This window comes from Stegodyphus dumicola, chromosome 10 (genome assembly GCF_044657685.1).
Source record: "Stegodyphus dumicola isolate Sdum_Otavi_A_Nest chromosome 10, ASM4465768v1".
Lineage (NCBI taxonomy): Eukaryota > Metazoa > Arthropoda > Arachnida > Araneae > Eresidae > Stegodyphus > Stegodyphus dumicola.
Window position 1 is genome coordinate 120,661,829 of NC_140777.1, and position 19,902 is coordinate 120,681,730.

Sequence of the window (19,902 nt, forward strand, 5' to 3'; positions counted from 1 at the left end):
TACCCTTTGCAATTCGTTCTTAGTTGGGTTGGATCATATCATGGAACACTGTAGAAAAGTGATAAAGGGCGCTGCGCCGCCCGTATGTTTAGCTAGTTAATGAATTTCTGTAGAGAGAGTGGTTGAGTGTGGTATTGACCAGCTTTCATGTAATACACAAATATGTATATATTACTAGTACATAGTATTTGATTTATAAAGTAGAATCAGAAGAAATGAAGTGTTTTTATTTACCGCAACATGACATCAAGAACCACCGGTGTGAGTTTTGAATTAAGTATGATTTGTTGCACATTATTCTGGTGCATCGGCCGGGAATCGAACTCGGGCCGCCCGCATGGCAGGCGAGCATTCTACAACTACTACTTATACAGTGAATAATCTTCAGTTGAATACAAATGAATTAGTTGAAAGATTTTGGTCTTTAGACTCCGTTCCTAAAGTCAAACGTATCTTCAGTGAAGATCAAGAATGTGAAGAATTCTTTAAAACAACGCACTTTCGTGAACAAAATGGTCGTTATATCCTGAAACTTCCATTTAAAGATAACCATTCAAAGTTGGGTAATTCTAAGGACCTCGCTTTACAAAGATTTAAATCTTTAGACAGAAATCTCTTAAGATCTTCTGATACAAACGAGATGTATAAACAATTCATGAAAGAATACTTGGATCTCGAGCACATGGAAACAGTTTGTAGTATAGAGACACCAAGTCAGGCATACTACATGCCACATCATGCAGTAATTAAGGAATCTAGTTTCTACGAGCAAAATACGTTTGGTTTTTAATGCTACTAGTAAGTCTACATCAGGACTATCTCTTAACGGCATTGTGACGACACACTGCTTTCTGTGGCAACCCTAAAGAATTCGTTTGTCACGAGGATCACGTGCCCAGATGCATTACGTCTACGTCTGCTTTTCTGTTTGATAGTTAGTTGCATTTAAGATTTTGTAGAATAAGAAACGGTGTGAAAAATAAATGTTGGTTTTCAAAAACTGTCGGCTTAGATTTTCGAACCTATAAATTACTTGTTAAGCAACAAATTTGGCGAGCCTAGCCAGCATGAATGTCACAGGGTGACATTATCGTTTTCGACACTTGATAATTTACGAAAATAAGAGAAGTTCCTACGTGCAAACATGGAGGATTTAGAAACACTAAAACAGAAGCGAAAAGCAATTAGGAGTGCATTTAACGAAAACAGCTAATAAGTTGGAAGAACTGATACGATCAGATTCTCCGGATTTGGACGATTTAAAAATTTATTTAGATCAAATTTCAGAGAAGTATAAAACATTACGAAATACGAATGACTCTTTTTTGGAACTTCTGGCTGTACTCAAGAAGAATAAGAAAGAGAATTTAGTGTAGCCCCAAAAATATTACGATAAATTATCTGCGTTGAAAGTAAAAGCCAACAGGAAAAAGGATAAGTGTCCACTGGTTCAACGAATAGCGGTTCTTCATCAGGAATAGCTTAGGCCGCAAAACAGAAACTGCCGGAAATCGAACTGGTGAAGTTCGATGGAGACTCCCGAAAGTGGTTGACGTTTTGGACAAGATTTAGTAAAATACATGAAGATATTCGCATGGACAAGAGAGACAAGTTTCATTATCTACTATAATCTATGAAGCCTGAGACTGCGCTAAGAGCAATAGTGGAGAGTTTTCCTGCTATAGTAGAAAATTACGAAAAAGCCTTGGAGTACCTCAAAGAACGATTTGGAAATGAAAATGTTTTGATTCAGATATATGTTAGAGAGCTATTAAAACTGGTAATCAATGATAGACTTATCATTGATTTAAATCATCATTGATTTAAATTATCAGATCATTAAAGAATGATAATTATTAACTCTTTATGACAAGTTGCAAACTCAACTACGCGCATTGGAATCACTTGGTTTAACTAACGATAAATTTGCAGTTGTTTTATTTCCTTTAGTGGAATCAGCACTTCCTGCTGATTTAATATAAATTTGGGAAAGGCAACGAGGTATGTCACCTGAAACAACAGGTAAGAGTGATTTGGAGTCATTAATTGATTTTCTTAAAAGGGAAGTAGAAACTGAATTTAGAGTTAAACTTACCCGTGATGTTTTGGGTTCTGATAAAGTAAGTAATAAGAAAATTAAGTTTTTGACACAAAACCTGTTGTTCCAACTGCATGTGAACTAATTAATGCAAATAGTAGTAAGTGTTATGAAAATTTTCAAAGTCTGGTACTTGTACTTTTTGTGAAAATTCCCATTTGTCTGAAAGTTGTAAGGATGTATCTTTAATGAGTTTAGAATGTAAGAAAGATATCATTAAGAAAAAGAATGTTTGTTTTATGTGTCTTAATAGCAAAACCACAGAGAAAATCAGTGCACAGCTAAACATAGGTGTACCTTATGTAAAAATCGATATTTTGTGTTTGTGATTATGTGCCCTTATTTGCCTTCGAAGAAAACAAAAAGTGTCACAAAGTTAGGGAATGACGAAAACAAAACAGGCATTCTTAATAACTGTGTTAAGGTATCAGATGTTCTTCCCGATAAATTAACTAAAAAATTTAGGTTTTGGCGTAAAAAGTTGCATTTGCTATCCAGTATCCAAATGCCTAGATGGTAGCTCTCAAATCTATTAATGAAGCTGTAAGTATACATCTCTTTTATGACAGTAGTAAAAGTGCGTATGGTGCATGCGTCTTTTTAAGAGTACAGAGTGGCAAAAAGGTAAAGGTTAGTTTGGTATCGCAAGATCGAGAGCAGCGCCTTTAAAACCTATTACGATTCCTCGATTAGAACTTCTTGCTTGTAATATTGGTTCTAGGTTATTGTCTTCAGTTATTAATGATATTGGCCTACATGAAGTTCGTATTCACTTTTGGACTGACGGCTTTAAGTTGGATACAGCGAAATCAACGTTGGGGAGCATTCGTTTTTAATCGTGTACAGGAAATCAGGTCTTTGACCTCCCCCACTGTATGGCGACATGTTCCTGGTAGTCTCAATCCTGCTGACGTACTTTCTAGAGCTTATTATGCAGATCAACTAATACAACGAAAATGGTGGGAGGGACCTGATTGGTTACTGGAAGATGAGGCAAATTGGTCTAAATCTAATGATGAACCAGATGAGGATTTAGTTAATTCAGAAATATGTAAGACAGTTATTGTTACTTTGGTAAAGAATGATAATTGTATTGGATGTACTATAAGTATTTCTCATCATTTAAGAAAATTGTAAGAATGTTATCATGGATATTCAGATTTTATAATAATGTACGTAATAATAATAATAACAACCATTCTAAGGATTTGACTGTATCTGAAATAGAAAGGGGAGAAATAGCTTTAATGTTATTAATACAAAGAGTCGTTTAATGATGAAACAGATTATAAGATAAGATGACTCAGACCATTTTTCGATAGTCAGGGTCTAATATGAGCTAAGTCTAATGTTGCTTATCGTGACGACTCTAGCAGCTTAAGTTCCCCATCATATTACCTTCTGAACATCCAGTAGTCAAATTATTGATATTAAGTGCAGATAAAGATTTGTTGCATGCAGGTACTACATTGTTGATGTCGCATTTAAGAGAAAGATACTGGATCTTAAAATCACGTAAAACTATAAGGAACTGTATGTATAAAAAATGTGTAGCATGTCTGAGATTTAAGGCTAAAAGAGGTGAGACAGTCCCAGGCGTTTTACCAAATGATAAGGTTCGTGATTCAGCCATTTTTGAAATCGTAGGATGTGATCTTGCAGGACCCTTGCATTTAAAGGATGGACGAAAATCATATATTGTGCTCTTCACGTGTGCGGTTTATCGTGCTATCCATATGGAACTGGTTACCTCATTAACAACTGAATCATTTTTTCAGGCTTTAAGGCGTTTTATCGCACGTCGTGCAGCCCTACCACCATATATTCCGATAATGGGACAAATTTTGTGGGTGCAGAGAGATTTCTGCAAACCATTGACTGGGACTGCCTCTGCTCTAAGGCTGCTGAAAAGAGAATACAATGGAAATTTAATCTTCCATCCGCCGCTTGGTGGGGTGGATGGTGAGAGGGTTTAATACAAATTGTAAAACAAATATTGAGAAAAATTTTAGGTCGTGCTTCTCTTGGTTATAAAGAGATACTCACCGTCTTGTGCGATTGTGAAAAAATTGTCAACTGAAGACCACTTACGTACGTGTCTGACGATATTGAAGATCCCCTGCCTTTAACTCCGGAAAACTTTCTGCATGAAACTCCACAGTCGGGTGTACCTGATATTGACAATGTGGACAAAGAAAAATTGAGTAGAAGAGCGAAGTATCTCCAGAGAATGAGAGAATTGTTAAGAGTGAGATTTCGCTCTGAGTATCTAGGGCAGTTAAGACAGCAATCTACCAGAAATTAAAAAAATAAACCTCTCTCTGTAGGAGAAATTGTCTTGTTGGATGTTCAAAATAAAAACCGTGCATATTGGAATTTAGCACGCGTTATTCAGGTGATCCCTGGTCGAGATGGCAACATACTCTTATAAAACTCTAAAAGTTACTCTTATAAAAAGTAATAATTCAGAGATCTTGAGACCAATGCAGAGATTGTTTAGATTGGAACTGGATAATATAATAGATAATACTCAAAATGATCAAGTTCCTTTCACCACCAGTAGTGGTAGAATTGTTAAAATCACGAATAATGTATGTTGGAGACGGCGGCTGCAGACAGACGATTACATAACGGTTCGGCGAAGGTCAACAGAAAGAGCGCCGCATCTGATTGGACTATTTATTATTATTATTATTTTTTCTTTAACTGCGAACTAAGCGGGAAAATTCCCTTTTTTCACTCAGTTATATGTATGCAGTTCTTAGAGTAATGTAATGTTTTCAGCTTGTGTGAGATATCCATATTAAATCTTTATATTAATAATCCCTGCTGTGATTATTTAATTTGTAACCTGCACGTCGTAGCCCTGAGAGTTGCAACATAGTAAATTTGGCTTCGGGAGAGATGAACTTTTGGTTCAAATTTATGTACGGGATCTACTTTCCATAGTAATGAAAAATGCTGCTGGTCGGATTAAAGTAGATTTAGCTGAACTTTATGATTTACTTGAGAGCAAGCTTATGGCTCTTGAAAGTCTCGGTTGAACTAAGGAAAAATTTTCAGATTTTTTAGAGTCACTTGTTGAGTCCTGTTTACCAGAGACTGTTCTTCGTGCGTGGGAAAGAGCCGCTCGATGGAAGATACTGCGTCACAGCAAGATAGTGCGCGTTCGTTGGATAAACTTTTGTGCTTTCTTCGAAATGATGTGCAAAGTGAGGAAATGATTAAGCTCGCTCGTACCGGGTTGGGAGCTTCACGTTCTACACATTCGCGTCCACATTGTGATGATCCAGGTTGCTCTACAGCTGCTGCCTTGGTAAATGTTCAAGACAATACAGGTAGGCGAAATTTACGTTGTATGTTTTGTGAGAAATCCCACAATTCTGCCGAATGTTTTTCTGCTCGAAAAATGTCTGTAGAAGATAAACGAAAGCTTTTGGTGCAAAAGGGCGCCTGTTTTCGCTGCCTACGAGTTGGACATAGTTCACGGGCATGCAAAAATAAAGTAAAATGTTTAACGTGTGATAGATTTCACTATACCATTATGTGCTCAAATGGCGAACCTATAAAGCCAAATAAAACTGACACTACTGTTATTTCCAGTAATGTGTTGTCTAATCAGTCAACTGTTAATGAAAATGTGTATTTGCAAACACTTGTTTTAAAAATAGTTTTTGAGGGTAGACAACTTACAGTTCGTGCGATTTTGGACAGTGGTTCTCAGAAATCTTATTTTTCAGAAAGGGTTATCGCGTTTTTGCAGCTGCGTCCTAAATCGAAACAAACCATTATCCACGGTTTGTTTGAGGGGAGAGAGACAAGTCCTCATTCCCATTTAGTGTTTGATGTTAATTTAAGAAATTTTGAGGGCACTTATGACCATAACTTTGAAGTACTTTCTCAGAACAAAATATGTGGATGTGTTCCAAAAGTAGTTGATCCCAATACCCTAAAAGAATTAAAAGAAAGAAATATTACCTTGTCTGATTTGCAAGCTAAGGAATATGACATTGAATTGCTTTTAGGAGCAGATGCCATCGGGGACATTATTACTGGCAGTTCTCTGAAACTGAACTCTGGTGTAACTGTAGTTGAGACTAAATTCGGATACACTATGATTGGTAAAGTAAACAGCTTATCTAAAGAACCTACTTCAGCTACTATTCCAGCATTACTACAAAATAATTTCTGCAATAATGTAGTTTCGTTGCATTGTGCTAATCTTAGCGTAACTGAACTCTGGAATTTAGATGCCATTGGCATAACAGATCCAACTGAAGATGTTAAACGTAAACTTGCTCACTCTGACAGCGTTAAGCAATTTAAAGAGAATTTAAATGTTTTTCCTGATGGCCGATACGAATTGCCACTACCCTTTAAATCTGAAATTCTCTTACCTAACAGTAAGTCTATGACTTTTAAAAGGCATCAAAGAATGTGTCAACGAATTAATGAGGAAAATCAGTTAGATGAATATAGGGTAGTTTTTAAGCAATGGGAAGACCTAAAAGTAATAGAAAAGGTTCCTGAAACTGAAATTAATAATTTGAGTTATTATTTGCCCCATAGACCTGTTATAAAGCATACTAGCCAGACAATGAAGGTAAGGCCGGTGTTCGACTCTTCAGCCCGAGAGAGAAATCAACTATCCCTAAATGATTGTTTAAATAGAGGGCCGAATTTAATTGAACTCATACCTGATATAATTGACAGGTTTAGATTGTATTCCGTTGGTTTATCATCGGACAAAGAAAAAGCATTTCTTCAGCTGAGTATTATCCCAGAACACAGAGATTATTTGAGGTTTTTTCTTCCAACTCTTGAAGAACCTATGATTTACAGACACTGCAGAGTGGTGTTCGGCATTTGTTCATCTCCGTTCCAACTCTCTGCATCGATAGAGCATCTCTTGGATATGCTTTCAGGAGGCTGGTGGGAGAGGTTAGTTCGTGTAGTAAAGGAACTGTTGAGAAGGATACTCGGTAACGCGGTTCTTACAACCGATGAGTTGTACACAGTATTGTGCGACTGCGAGTCAATAATTAACTCTAGACCTCTTACCTATCTGTCGGAAAATCCGGATGATTTAATTCCACTTTCCCCAGCCATGTTTCTCATCGAGAATCGTAGCTTAGGTGTTCCTGATGTTGATTTCTGCGATTCGAAAGGTCTTCGAAAAAGGGCTACACATCGCCAAAAACTACTTAATGATTTAAGGCATAGATTTAGGAAAGAATATTTAGGCCTTCTGGTCCAAAATAAGAAGAATCCATCGTCAGAGTTACGGTTGGGTGAAATTGTCCTAATAGGAGATGACATCAAAAAAACGGATGCATTAGCCTTTAGCTAAGGTCATTCGACTAATTCCTGGGAAAGATGGCAAGGTGAGAACTGTAGAACTGAAGACTCAAGCTGGCACGCTGCTTCGTCCTATTCAGCGAGTCTTTTCATTGGAAGTGCAGTTAACGGACACACCCACTGATCCCATAAACGATAACTCTTTTACTAATCCTATTTCTTCTATTTCTAGTGATGAGCATTTAGATTCTAATGAATCTAGTAACATCCTGCAAGGTGCTAAAGTGTCAAGATTTGGACGTGTGATCAAGGTGCCTCAGAAATTGGATCTCTTTGACCAGGTACTGTATGTCTTTGAGCCAACCTGAAGTCTACTCAAAGAGGGGGAGAATGTTGGAGACGGCGGCTGCAGACAGACGATTACATAACGGTTCGGCGAAGGTCAACAGAAGGAGCGCCGCATCTGATTGGACTATTTTTTATTATTCTTATTTTTTCTTTAACTGCGAACTAAGCGGGGAAATTCCCTTTTTTCACTCATGTATGCAGTTCTTAGAAAATATGTATGCAGTTCTTAGAGAAATGTAATGTTTTCAGCTTGTGTGAGATATCCATATTAAATCTTTATATTAATAATCCCTGCTGTGATTATTTAATTTGTAACCTGCACGTTGTAGCCCTGAGAGTTGCAACATTGTAATTCATGTCTTTGAGTTGTTATGATTTATTTTGTTGTGCTATTATTGTTGTATTATTCTTCAGTATTAATTTTGTTTTCAAGTAATATGATTTAAGTATTAAGTAATTTTGTTTGTTATATAACTCTCATTTATATTGATATAAGTTTTATGTTTCGAGTGTGTAGCCGTCTACTCAAAAGATGGAGAATTGTGGCGACACAGTGCTTTCTGTGGCAACCCTAAAGAATTCGTCTGTCATGAGGATCACGTGCGCAGATGCATTACGTCTACGTCTGCTTTTCTGTTTCATAGTTAGTTGCATTTAAGATTTTGTAGAATAAGAAATGGCGTGAAAAATAAATGTTGGTTTTTTAAAAGTGTCGGCTCAGATTTTCGAACCCATAATTTACTTGTTAAGCAACAGTGGCTGAGTTAAGGAAAGGTTTTAACAAGATTTGTTGGAAAGCCGTCAGAGATTAAAACTTTTCTCATATCCAAAGACCATTTTTGTCCAAAAACTGGAAAATGAGGTGTGGTTTGCTAACGTGGCATTTTTAACTGATATCACTACAAAACTCCAAGATGCAAATACCACAAGTAAAGGTTACACATACCGGAGGAACAAGGTTACACATACCATTACAAGGAAAGGTAAAACACATTTCGGAAACGATAAGCTTAATATCTGCTTTTTTTTAACTAAAATTGATTTGGGGAAGAACAACCTTATTGGAGAAAGATTGTTAACATTTTCCGTTATTTGTCCTCATTAAAACAGGAATTTATTTTGAAATATGATCCATCTAAGCATGCTGAAAACCTTCCTAGAATGTAAATCACTTCTTGTAATTAGAAATAACTTCATCAATGAAAAAAAATTTTGTTTTATTAACCAATTGCAAGCTGTATTAGAGATTGCAACTTTTTGTGCTGATATGACACTCAAAATGAGAGAAAATGAAAGTGACAAAGTTTTTAAACTAATAGACCCTATTTAAATACAAAAGCATGCTTTGTTTTTGTTCCAACAGTAAAAGCATTTACGGGTCAGCATACCTCTGTAAACAGATTTCTTCACAGCTTATAATAATAAAAAGCAAGTACAGAAATATGTTGAACACGGAGCATGAGAAAAACAGCATGGTACAGCCATGCTGTGTACCAGAATATGGGCTGAATACTTAATAAGTTGTCACAGAAGATTAAAAATCAAATATCTCATTAATAACAAGTTAATGATGTAATGCGGTGCTGACTTAATTAGATATTTGACAATTTAAGCATTACATTTTGCTGTATTAATAGTTTATTAGTATGCATTTTTTTTTTAAATTTTCCAATTTGAAATAAAATTAGTTTGAACCTTAACTATGTATGCGTTTTATTAATGGTTTTTGTTCAGCTTGTAACTTCGTATTAGTTTACCCATAGTTGTTTTTTTGGAGGGGAGCATAAAATCATCCAGCGAAATCACATATTTTCATGAAATGTTATTTTTCAAACATAAAACCCGAGGTGATGGTGAAGGAAAGTAGAAATTTGAAAGTAGCCCTTAAGGGAAAACCAGTTGGACACCACTGATTTAGATATGAGGGGAGGAGTTTCTACAATTGATTAAAAATTGGTTCCAATAAGAGAGATTCAAATAAATATAATAATGATCCAAATAAAATCTCAGAGTGTGTCTCGTCTAACGAGTCAATCCCTGCGGAGTCAATCGAGTTGACAGCCGGGCAGCGAGTGCCGAGTGGGTCGTCGAGGGCAGCGCAAAAGTCTAATAGTATATCTCGGTTAGTGCATCGTCGAGAGAGCGTGTTGAGCTCCGAGAACGACTGAACCGAAGAGTTGGGATCTGTGCTCTGTGGTCGTCGAGTGCATCGCGAGTTGTAGTGTGGAGAGTCTCGAGAGTGCGTCCAGTTCCGAGAACGACCGAGTAGAGTCGGGAGCTGCACTCTGGCGCTTTTCAGTGAAGCTGTCTTCACCGTGATAGCCTGATAGCCAGAAGGCTGTGTCGCTGTTTGTTCCAGCGTGTTTAGAGTAGATCTTCGACGACTGTAAAAGTGTTTTGGAGCTGTCCTGATTAATATTGGTAAATAAAGTGTGTTTCGATACTTCATCAAGTGTCGTCGTTATTCACTCCAAATCTACGAGCCCCGCACGAACGTGAAGGCAGAAAGTAGCACAACAATCTATTTTGAGGAAAAAATATCAAAGCCTGTTTGCTTAATTTTTTTTAAAACTGATAATAAAATCTTATTCGATGTGATTCATATGATATATATTTTGTTATTAAGATCGAATAATCAACAGATATATTTTTGAATTATAAATCAAAGAAGTAACTAGGCATGATTCTGGAACTTAATTTGGAATTAACTTTGCAAATTAAACGAGAACTCGTGGTATATTACACTGGTTATCATAAATTAAGAAAAATCACAAAAATAGCGATAATTCCCTCAAAAATAAGGCAAATCGTGTAAAATTTGAATATGTTGCCAAGTAAGAGTAGTTGAGTAAAACTGCGATATGCAAATTAGAGGCGCTGCCTTCGGAATACGTCATCTGCGAGGAGCATAAGAGTGCATGTTTGAGAGCAAGCCCACATAATTCACTGTGACAGTGAAATCAGAAATCTGAGATAGCCAATTCGTAACAATGACCTCCATGCATCATTTTCCAGCAGAACTGCGATGGAGAGCCATTGGGAGACTAGAGGCAGGGCAAAGTCAAACAGAAGTGGCCAGATGGCTCAATGTGAGTCCTTCTGTGGTTCATAGACTTTGGAGGCAATTTCAAACCACAGATTCGCATCTAGGAGGTTCAGCCAAGGACGGCCAATTGCTACGATGAGCGCCGATGACCGATATTTGACATTATGTGCACGCAGGAATAGAACCGCTACTCCGACTCTTCTTAGATCCTCCCTTGCTACAGCCACCGGAATGTTCATGTCAACGTCAACTGTGCGTAGAAGGCTTCACGAAGGTGGTCTGTATGCGAGGCGACCAGCCATTTGTGTGGCGCTCACGTCACGCCATAGGAGGGACCGTTTTCAGTGGGCACGACCGCATGTCCACTGGACGCCTGATCAATGGAAGCCGGTTCTCTTTACGGATGAGTCCAGGTTTAGTCTAGAAAGCGATAGTAGGCGTCATTTGATATGTAAACAAAATATGTGTAAATCTCTAATAAATCAGACTGGATCGCAGTTAAAGTAATAAACAGAGGAGCGTTCTTCCACACAACATTTATTCACGAACACCAAAGACGAACTGATACATATACATAATTGACATCACAGTTTCTTTTTACAAACAAACACTACCGCCATCTATTGGCGATCTATGGATACACAATCCTAAACTTAACAATATGGAGAGAACCTAGAACCCGTTATCATCCGTCAAACATCCGTGAAAGATATGCATACGGAAGGGGCAGTGTCTGTGTTTGGGGTGGCATCTCTTTGGGTGGACGAAAATACCTCCATGTCTTTCCAAGGGGAACCGTGAATGCTCATATTTATAGAAATGACATCCTTGATGTTTATGTGCGCCCATATGCCGGGGCAATAGGTAATGCTTTCCTGTTACAGGACGACAACGCAAGACCACACAGGGCTCGCATCGTAGATGATTATCTTCAACAGGAAACAATTATGCGCATGGAGTGGCCAGCTCGATCCCCGGACTTGAATCCTATCGATCACGTTTGGGCTGCTTTAGGGATACGTCTAGCTGCTCTCAGTTCCCCCTCAAACCCTTCTCGCGCTTGCAACTACTTTGCAAGAGCAATGGCTCTCACTTCCTATGGAACTGATAGACCGCATAATTGAAAGCATCACACATCGCTGTATGTGCTGTATTGTTTCTAGAGGCGATCATATTCCATATTGAAGGTACTTTTCCTATAGCAAACTGACACCTTCGATTTGTTCATTTTATACATGTGCTAATTTCTATACTACCATATTTGTCTGGTAATTTCTTTTTATGTTATTTGATACCTTACTATGTGTTGTAGCTTGTGGGTAAGTTTCATTAAATTCTACGCGTAACTTTTTCAGTAATCTTGACTTTTGTGATTTTTCCTTAATTTATGATAACCAGTGTATTTGCAGTTCTCAATTTGCAAAACATATCATTTGGAGCGTTTAATTTTTGTTCATATCATTAATCTGTTACTGGTATTTCCGTTAATCAAGTCAAAAAAATTCAGTCCTAGTATTAAACTTAAAATTAAATTCATCAATATGAGTGATTCTTACAGTTTAATATAATACGCATTGCTTTGGTTCACTACAAAACGACGTATCCCTTATCAAATTTTATCACCCTGTCGTATTATTAAAAAAAAATAAATAATAGAGATTCTGATTGTATGAATGTATGTTTCTCGCTTTTTTAAGAAACGAAGGTTCCTACAGCATTAAATTTTGAATAACATAGTCCTTCACCCAGACATGTGCACCTGGAAGCCCGAATTTTGAATTTCCAATTTGCTTTATTATTTATTTCATATTTTGTAAAACTGTAATGAATTCGAAAGAGAGCAGTGCAATACTGTTCGAAACAGAACACTTTTATCTCAGAGCATGAGAGTGCTGCCAATCGTAAAAGGTGTACCATATTTATTTATATTTTAATTTTAATTAATAAAGTCGTGTCTATGAAAGCAATGTGTTACCGCTGCTAGAAGTAAAGTTCTTTTATCTTTAGCGTGTTGCTATTCAGTAAAGCCTAAGATACTTTCATACTTAGTCTAGGAGGTTACTGAAAAATAAACTAAGTGTTTTAAAAGCAACAAGCACAGTTCTTGAGAACATTTTTTTACTACATCCTGATGTGATTGATTTAAGTAAACATGTTTAAAATCATGACACGTTTAATTACAAGTATTCAATATTTTTATGAAATTATATTAGAGCGTTTATTAAAATCATTACGCACTTTTTCTTTTTTATGATAACTATATTATATGCGGCTTGCCGTACGAGCGGCTAGTTTTAAAAAAATAATATAGCGAATATAAATATGCTGTTTTTAAATATATTGTGATTTTGCTATTGAACTGAGTTTTATATGGCATAAGTTAGATCAATGTAATGCTTAATAAATAAACTTAACACATAAAAACTCAATTATGAAAAAAAAATTGTTAGCTATTTTACTAAGAAAACTGGATACTGAACGAACTGAGGGAAAAAAGTAAAAAGAATATAAAAATGAATGCTAACACTTAAATATTGCATCTGTTCTAAACATATGCTGCTATTCAGCTTTTAAAAATTTTGTGATTTTGGTATTAACTGTATGTGGCGTTTCACAGTTTGAAGAAAACGATGCTGAGTAATAAAGCTAAAAAGACAAAAAAAAAAAAAAAAAAAAAAAAAAAGGCGCGCTGGAGATAAAGTGTTTTATTCCTTAAAGTGTTGCCATTGCTCTCTTTGAAATCGTTGAGTTTCTTAATCAAAAACTCATAAATGCTTTACAAAATATGAAACAGATAATAAAACAATTTCCAAATTCCAGATTTGAACTTTCATATGCCAATATTCGGTGGAGGATTACGTTATTAAAAATTCGATGGCTCTAGGTACCGTCGTTTTATTACAATGCCAGAAACATATATACATTTACACAAATTTTTCATTACTTCATTTCTTTAAATATAGTACAAGGCTCTAATATTTGTCGGCAACAATTTGGAAAGTGATTCGCCTTTTATAGTGAATGAACACAAAATGCCAAAACGAAATTAAGAGTCCCTTCTGGACAAATTGCACCTTTGGACTTTAAAAAACAAATAAATAAAAGTTTTCAGATTTTAAATTACGTCCAAAAGGGCGTTTTTAAAACATTTTTGTGGTATCTTTATTTATTAAATATCATGTTCTTTTTTTTAATATTGTAGACATTTTAGAAGCTCCCAAGCAAATGTTTTGCATAGGGGCCCAAGAGTTCTAGTTACGCCACTGTTTAAGACTTAAACGTGTTTAACAGATTGTGTAACATTTTTGGAAACGATGGTGTGCAGAGAGTATTTATCAACCCTTCCACAACGTGCTAAGTGATTTCGTGCGTCTCCAATCTAAAATGTGGTGCCTTAGTTCTGATCAAAAACGAATAACTGCCTCCAAACCAATGGAAAACTGGAAGAATTGCCTTAATTCATCCAGGTAGCGATAAAAAATTTCGAGTGGCTACAGTCCATACAGCCGCTGGTGAGTTCAAACGAGCTGTTACAAACTGTGTCTTAACCCAATCATGACTAATCAACAAATTTCTATTTAATTAACATAAAATTCTACAATTTTCTTAATATCACGTCATTATACTTTTAAGTAGATTTATCACATTCTTTTAAAGTGAAAATTCGCTTATACTGATTCACTTCAGATTTCAGAAGTGCATATATTTTCAGTATTATCTAACAGCACTCTTATAATCCCTTACACTCCTAAGATTTCTATATATCATTTATCCTGGCGTGATTATTTGCTACAGTAAATAATCTTCGATATTCACACTCTATTCTTCCCTCCATATATTAAAAATAGAACAATTAAATAAATTTTTTACACATATACACACAATAATAATAATAATAATAAACTTGCCCTACACCTAGAAGTTTACTGAAACTTTTTTACAACTGTGACGCTTCTAGATTGTACTTCATAACGATCAGAGAAGGAAGAATCAGAACAACTTGTTTAATAGAAGAGTATTCTGAGTTACTGGAGCCGATTAACTTTATTTCTTTTGTACTACAATCTGTCACTTTAAAATAGGCATTTCAAGCATTGATACCACTAGGTCGGTTTTCACCCGACAATCCGGTTTTTAGATTCATGTTTCAGATTAACCCTTAATATATCCGATTTTCATAGATATCATGAAATTGTGAGAAAATAAAATAACTTCGCTAAAAAAATATTTGGGAATATTTCATTTTGAATGTGATAAGGAATATATTAAAATCATTTCTACCCTGGAGTTAAAAAAAAATGTGATTTTAAATTTGTAACCGGCAAATATTTATTTCAAAGTGAATGTGACAGTTTTAATTTTTAAGTTTTTAATTTCTATTTTAATTATTCATAGCAATTCAACAATTTCTGAATATACATATAGACATATTAAAGTTTTCCTTTAATTAGGAATTTCAATTTTTCATGCCATTGTTGCTAATATATCACTGTTTCTGATATCATCACTGTTGCCACTCGAAAAAATGAGGACGAAAATTAGCGTTTTAGTTTTTAATTTAATTTTTTTTTTTTTTTTGAAAAAGTCGTCGTTTTTTTTTTTTTGACGTCGTTCTTTTCCAGTACCCAGAAAAAAATTGTAGAAAGTTTGTTGACGATAGCTACAGTAGTGGCTGAGTTATTAGAGAATTAACGCACAGGCTTTTTCGCTATGCTTTATATGCTGGACTGCTGACTGTTTTCTCTTGAAAATATGATATTAAATTTTATTAATTATACTTTCCTTTTCAGAATTTTCTGTGCTTCTTTCGTGTTATTTATTGCTTATTTAACTGTGTTTAAGATATTGAGAAGGTTTGCATGATTTTGTTTTTAGGAAACAAATTTCTTAACTTCCTTTATACCATTTGAATTAAGACTTTGCAACGGGAAGTTGATTAATTTATTTATTAGGATAATTAATATTTTTATTATGGGATATTGCTTATTTCATTGTAATTTTTATATGTAAACATTTTTATTGAAATTCGTAACTTTTTTTTTTGGATAAAGTTGTTCTGCAGAGTAAAACTGTGCAGTTTTTTAATTTAATGTTTGGTGTTCCCTTTAGGCATTTTCCCGGTACATTAAAAGCCAAACGAAGGCTGGCCGCGTAGCCTCTAGTATAGATATACAGGATGGTTCATGTCAAAAATTTTAAATAAACAGATTGCGTATAGGAATGTGTGTGTGCTAATGCCGCATTAAAACGCTAGCACATAAGCAGTATGAATCACAGGAAATTGAAAAGACAAGTAAAGCCAAAAGAAAAACAAAAATAAATAACAGTTTACAAAAGGCGCTCAAAAGAGCGGCCACCAACAGCGATACAATATTCACAGTGGCGGCGCATGATCGGTGTACGTTAGAAAAGACGTCAGGTCTTCTGCAGATGTGATGGACTTTCGTACACAAGGATTTTAATATGATCCCAAAAGAAGAAATCTAAGCAGGTTAAATGAGGAGAACGCGGTGGCCAGAGAACTGGTCCGCCCCGTCCTATCCAATAATGGCCATAGACAGCGTCTAGGTGATTCCCGATGTTAAGGCTGAAGTGAGTTGGGACTCCAATGTGCTGGAACCACATTCGTTCACCAATGGGCAAAGTTGAGACGTAAAAGGTAATCGTCAGGGGCCATTGCCTGCACTCTCTGTAAATGATACGGTTGCATTCCGTCTTCATGTAAAGTCCTCAAAACAGTTGCATGGCTCACACCCAACGCATGTCCTGCAACTCTCGTTGATAAAGGATTATCTTCTACTGTGTTTAGTATTCTTTCTTCTACTGCAGGAATTTTGATATATTTTCCAATGCCAGTATCACGCCTGGACACATAAAACGATCCACTCGTGCTTAACTCCCGATGAAGACACTGGAATGTTCTACGATCCGGCCGATTCCTATCCGGGAATCGCTCCCTGTACATCTTTTGAGCAGCTAATCCATTTCCTTGTGCAGCCTCATACATAAAATGCATTTCGGCAATCTCTGCATCATTTCCAGCTAGCGCAGCGCTTTTATACGTCGCACTCATCAGCCCTGTCTACCGGTTCAACTCGGCATTACCACACGCATATGCGAAATCTGCTTACTTAGGTTCCCTCTACCTGCCTTTACATTTTTGATATATACTTTCGAACCACCCTGTATATAGTGATGCGTGCGTACGGGTTCGTAATAGATTGAATGCACACAACTCCGATGATAGGTTGATAAAATTTGTTTTATCAAAAGAAACACTTCAGCGATCTGGAAGCATCCTCCTTTTAGAATATTATTCCACATTATAATGTGAAATACAACATAAGCTAATTAAAATTAGCCGCTAACATACAAAATTCATAACATTATATATAGATATATATATTATTGGTCCTTTTCCGTTTCGCCGGCGCAAATCTCGCGAAGTAGACGTTACTGAAGACAACATACAGTATACACATAAAAAATGTTAACAAATGTTATTTCTACGAATTTTTTATTCTGAAGCCATAAACATTTTAATATCATTCAAAATTTTGTAAAAAGACATTAATTTAAAAAGTTACTAAGCTTTCATAGTTCAACATCCTGATTCGCCGGTTCGTATCACGTGACCCCAAGTGATCTCATTTCACGTAAACTACGCTACAAAAATCTCAGTAATTATGTACATTAATTTCAAGTTAAATCTTAATTTGGAATACAAGTTTAAATGCAACAATTATTTCTATTCGTACGAAAAGCTTACTCAGAACTTATGTAAAACCGCAGTGCTTTACTTCGTTAGAGCATTCTCATTAGAATTGATGAATTTAATCCTTGACTTTACCTTTTCTATATTTTCGGCTTCGGCTAAGCGGTGTGAATGAATCCTAATTGACTTAATTACCGCGAATGGCCTTAGGACATAAAATTGAACTATCTGGTAAAAATTCTATGTAATTGTATGCCAAAATTGAAAGAAACAGTCAATCTGATAAGAAATGGCTGCAAGTTGTTTTGAAAATAAGGCGTAAAAGGTTATCATCGAGGTTTGTTTTGGTTTTATTAGATTACGGCAAAGCACTCGAAGGCTGTCTGCCTTAAGGGAGGGATGCCTTCGTGGAGGACTTTCTAAGGGAAACTGGCTCGTATACACGTTACACATGGGGAAAACCACGAAAACGCCCATGCAGCCAGCCCGTTCGCGGGATTCGAACCTCGGACCGAACTACCAGTGTTCAGGGACGTTACCGCTCGGCCGCTGGTGGGCCCTTTATCATCAAGGATATTCCGTTTGGTATCAGTTGTACCATTATTGGCGACTTTATCCCTTGCGACGACAAAACGGAAAAGTACCATATTATTTTATGCACAAGAAATGTATAAAGAAAATAAAAAAAGAGGCGTAGCGTTGTTTTCCCTGACAACTGAAAATTGTAAGTAAATCATAAAATTTAAATTTTAAAATAGACTTTGTACATTTAATAAAATATTTTTAATTAAAACTCACACAATAAAAGAATTACATGAGAAAATTAATAAAAGTAACATAAAGAGAAATTTACTCGGTGACAAGGGGAAAAGTTATATCCATGCAAAAACCCACCGAAACTCGAACTAGCGGTTGAGATGTTAAGTTTTTTCCTTTTTAGTCCAAAGGGGCTTTGTCCCTGAAGGACTATTGTTTTCGTTTTGCGATTTTGCGTTGGTTCACTATAAATGTCCGTTTCACTTTTGAAACTGTTGCTACCAAATGACCTGCATTATATTTGAAGAAATTAAATTATGAAAAATCTGCATAAATGTATTGTTACGAAATGTACAGGCGCGGTGAGAAAGCTTCCCCGCAAAGCAGTTTTAGGGTTGCCATAAAATAGTAAGGAGGGCAGGTTTGCCACATTTTATGAGAACTCGCCCATTTGGCGACAAAATTGGCGATATACCATGGACGGTTGGAGAACCTTCTGGAACGAATTCTTACCGGTTTAGCCGAGAATGTTCTCGAACACAGGCCGAAAGCTATATAAACCCTGCTGGTCCGCAGTCAGTCAGTCAGTCTGTGTGTGCTTCACCGAGAGGGCGAGTGAGTGTGCCTCGTCTAGTCAGTATCGAGTTGGTGTCTCGTCTAGCGAGTCAATACCTGCGGAGTCGATCGAGTTAACAGCCAGGCAACGAGTGCCGAGTGGGTCGTCGAGTGAATCTCTTAGTGTATCGCGGTTAGAGCATCGTCGAGAGAGCGTGTTGAGCTCCGGGAACGACTGAACCGAAGAGTCGGGAGCCGTGCTCCGTGTGTCGTCGAGTGCATCGCGAGTTTTAGCATGGAGAGTCTCGAGAGTACGTGGAGTTCCGAGAACGACCAAGCAGAGTCGAGAGCTGTACCCTGGTGCTTTGCAGTGAAGCTGTCTCCACCGTTATTGCCTGACAGTGTAAAGGCTGTGTCGCTGATTGTTCCAGCGTTTTTATGGGAGATCTTCGAGGACTGTAAAACGTTATTTTGGAGCTGTCCTGACAATACTGGCCAATAAAGTGTGTTTCGATATTTCATCAAGTGTCGTCGTTATTCATTCGAAATCTACAGGAATCCCGTAGGAACGTGGAGGAAGAAAATAACGTAACAGTATGTATATTTCTCGCATTGTGATCAAAAAACGGAACATAGAGCCATCGAATTTTGAATGATGTAATCCTACTGCGAATATGGGCATGTGGAAGACGAAATTTGAAATCTGGAATTTGTTTTATTATCGATTTCATATTTTGTAAAACTAACGAATTTTTGATTAACAAACTTAAGGATTTCAAAGCGAGCAATGGCAACGTTGTACATAAAAAAACTTTTTTATCTCCAGCGCGCGGAACTGTGTATCGGAAATTATAAAGATATGCTCATTTTAAAATTATTTTGCGACATTGCTGTTGAACTGAATTTTATGGTTTAAGTGCAAAGAACATGATATTTAATAAATAAAGGTATGTGAATACATGGGGTGGGAGAGAATAATTATTTGCATCAGATACAAGAATACTATAAATTATAATGCTTTTTAAACCATTTATATGCCTCTAGTTATCTCACTGCTCATGTATATGTAGTCTTTTGTTAGTCCAT

At 36.3% G+C, this 19,902-nt stretch overlaps 2 long non-coding RNA genes across 3 annotated transcripts in view; one reads left to right on the plus strand and one right to left on the minus strand.

The window, feature by feature from the left end:
* The window catches only part of LOC146995083 (uncharacterized), a 174,902-nt gene that overhangs the window by 18,514 nt on the left and 136,486 nt on the right, over nt 1–19,902 (minus strand). The window lies entirely within an intron of this gene.
* The window catches only part of LOC146995084 (uncharacterized), a 95,796-nt gene that overhangs the window by 8,861 nt on the left and 67,033 nt on the right, over nt 1–19,902 (plus strand). Inside the window, exon 2 of one of the 2 annotated variants that reach the window (XR_015043529.1) lies at nt 7,629–9,411. The exons of the other annotated variant lie outside the window; for it this stretch is intronic. This is a non-coding gene — a long non-coding RNA (uncharacterized LOC146995084). Of the gene's footprint in view, nt 1–7,628; nt 9,412–19,902 lie in introns of those variants that run through there. 2 annotated transcript variants of the gene reach the window in all.